This window comes from Molossus molossus, unplaced genomic scaffold (genome assembly GCF_014108415.1).
Source record: "Molossus molossus isolate mMolMol1 unplaced genomic scaffold, mMolMol1.p scaffold_m16_p_1, whole genome shotgun sequence".
Taxonomy (NCBI): domain Eukaryota; kingdom Metazoa; phylum Chordata; class Mammalia; order Chiroptera; family Molossidae; genus Molossus; species Molossus molossus.
Window position 1 is genome coordinate 169996136 of NW_023425344.1, and position 3275 is coordinate 169999410.

Here is a 3275-nt window from a genome sequence, read left to right on the forward strand (position 1 = left end):
GCAGTGTCTTCAAGTTCACTTGTCTTTTATGGTATTGTAGTGTTTTTAGAAGTTTTATTTGGATCTTCTTTTTTTAACATGCAGGCATATCTTGGAGCTACTATGGATTTTATTCCAGACCACCTCAATAAAGCGAATGACTCATATAATGTGAGTCATACTTTTTTTGCTGGTGGAAGGTCTTGCTTTCAGTTTGTAAAAAATGTCCCATCTGTGAAGTTAAATAAAGCAAAGCGCAATAAAATGAGGTATGCCTATATATCTTCCATATCTTCCCTCATCAAGTTTCTATTTCTCCTGACACCCTTGAGCATATTTATAAGATTTATAGTACTTGTTTGAAGGTCTTTATGTATAAATTCCATGACATTTGTCATTGTGGTATCTGTTTCTTGATTGCCTTTATTTTAGTTATGGGTCATATTTCTCTGCTTCTTTGAAGGCCTGGTAAATTTTAATTGGATACAGAATTATGAATTTTGCTCTATTTGCTACTAGATTTTGTTAAATTTCTTTGAAGATTATTGACTTTTTTTTCTGGCATCCAGTTAAGGTATTTGTGAATCATTTGGTTCTTTTTTTTTTTTTTAATCCTCATCTGAGGACATTTTTGCATTTACCTTCAGATAGAGTGGGAGGGAGAGAAGGGGGAAGAGAGAGAGAGAGAGAGACATCAATGTGAGAGAGACACACCGACTGGTTGCCACCCACATGACCCCTGCGGGGGCCGGGAACAAACTGCAACCGAAGTACATACTCTGAGCGGGAACCAAACCTGGGCTTCTCTGGTCCGCAGGCTGATGCTCTAACTGCTGTGCCAAACTGGCCAGGGCTCATTTGGTTCTTTTGAGGCTTGATTTTAAGCTTTGTTAGCATGAGTCCAGAACAGCCTTTATTTTGGGAACTAATAGTTTTATCACTGAAGCATGACTCTTCTGAAGACTCTAACCAATATATTATGGGATCTCTCTGTTTTGGTTGATGGGACTATGAACTCCTTCCAGCACTGTATGATCTCCAGGAATTGTTCTAGACACTCTTTCCCCAGCCTTGGGGAGTTTTCTCTCATTTATGTACAGATAATACTCAACCAAAGACTCAAGAGGGCTTCTCTGCTGATCTCCAGAGCTTTCCCGCTATGAAGCACCCTCTTTTTCAGTACTTTACCTTATAGATTCTAGCCATCTTAGTATCCCCTAACTTTTATCTTATTCTCTTTAACTCAATAGGAGTGTTAGGTTCTTTGAGTTCACAGTCCCTGCAGTATGGCCTGAAACTGGCCCTAAACAGAAAGCTAGAAAATCCTAAAGCTCATCTCATTTGTTTTCCTTCTCTCAGTGATCAGTCCTAGGTTGAAAACCATTGTTTCGTCATTTTATTAAGTTTGTTATCATTTATATAGCTGCAGGGTAATTCCTGTTGCTCCTAATTCTTCATGGTGGAAGGAGAAATCCCTCAGTCTCCTATAAACTTACTCTAACAAGCTTTTGCCCCACAATTCTGCTGAAACTCTTTGCATCAAGGCCACCAATGATCTTCAGATGGCTAATTCTAATATTACCTGTATTTAAGGTTCACAAAAGACTTCAACTCTCCTACAGAACTCATAAAACCACTTAGATGACATAAGTAGGCGACACTCACCAAATCCATCCCACACACTCATATAGTACAAGCAGTTATACTGAATTTCCCCCAGTTCTTCAAAGACATCTTCCTAGTTCTTCACACTTATTCCCTCTTGTTCTATCCTCAAAGGGTCCTTCAGACCTCGATTCAAAGATACTCTCCTTTCAGAGGTTTTTCCTGACTGTCTTCCAATCCCAGTCAGCCTCGGGGACCGGCTCATTCTTCACACAGCACTTTCTGCTTCCCATCATAGCTCTACCCACACTTCTGTAATTGCCTATTTACTTCTCTTACTTGCCTTGAGGACAGGGACCATATAAACTGTGCTCGCCTCTGAATTACTAGCACCTAGTATGGTGCTTGGCACGTGATGGGCTTTCAGGATATGAATGTAAAATCTGCATGAATGAATAAAGCAGCAGTGCTCCAGAACCAGGCCTGGGTGGTGCAGGGAGGAGAACTGGGTATTCCCGGAGGGGTCTGAGCTGAGACAGTGGTTTGAGAAGTGTCTCAGGCTTCTAATCCTTTATCTGCTGGGATGACAAGGGTTGGGCCTTGGTTGTGGAGATCATAAACCTTCACTTCTGACCCTAAATTAGAACCAAACTGCTCTCCAGGAAAAGAGGGAAGAGGAAATACAGCCTTTTCTTGCAAAATTCCTTCTTAGTAAGTTCACTCTGGGCCATTGAGTTCTTTCTGCTCAAGCAAGTTCATACAGCCATCTAGGACAGTGAGTGCTCTGGTCTGAAACCGGGTTAAAATGAAAGTAGGGATGACAATATGAAGATGATGAGTCATAGAAATCCAGTGTTGTTAGGAAACAGTAAAACTTCAAACACTTTAGGAGCTTGGAGATATTCTTCTTTAATATCAGCATTAAGTAGATAGAGGTGGTAAATATTACATCTTCATTTTTCTGAAGCTACAATCTAAGCCATATTTTCCAGAGAAAGATAAAGTTATAAAAGATTTGAGAAAGAAATCCCCAAAGGCTAAAGAAAACATTCTGAAGAAAAAGAAGTTATTCAAACACCTACAAAGGAAAAAGAGATGGGGAGAAGGGTGTGGAGGTGTTGAGTAGCTGTCGTCCATTTGATTGAGGTCTGGACTTGCGGAACTGGCCTGAAATTATAGCAAGATTCATTAGGTTAGACAGCAGGAAACATGAGTCTCCTCTCTCTCTTCCTCTCCCCCCTCCCTCCTCACATACCTGCACTAGCAAATTGATTTATAATGAGTTTGTTTAAAGAGCATCTCATTTTTTATGGCAACTTGTAGCATTCGATAACAGATTTTTTTTTTCCTTCCTCTATAAGTTCCTTTTGCAAAAGGAGAGGACCCTACATGGTTGATTTATCCTGTTTAGAGGTCTGTCAGCATTGTTTTTTTCAGTTCAAGGAGATGTTTTTAGAAGTTGTGGAAAAGGAGTGAAAATCACTGATAACATCAACACCATCATCAAAGAAGCAACCATGTTGGTATGTGTGCATCTGTACAATATATTAGGAATAGAAGGTGGGAACGGGGTGCAGGGTGGTCACCAAAGGTAAGGTTGGGGGTGGGTGGGGTTCTTTCTTATTTATGTCGAAGTGGGGCCTGAATTTAGGAAAGATATCTCTGACTGTAAATATCTGCTATCAAATCCA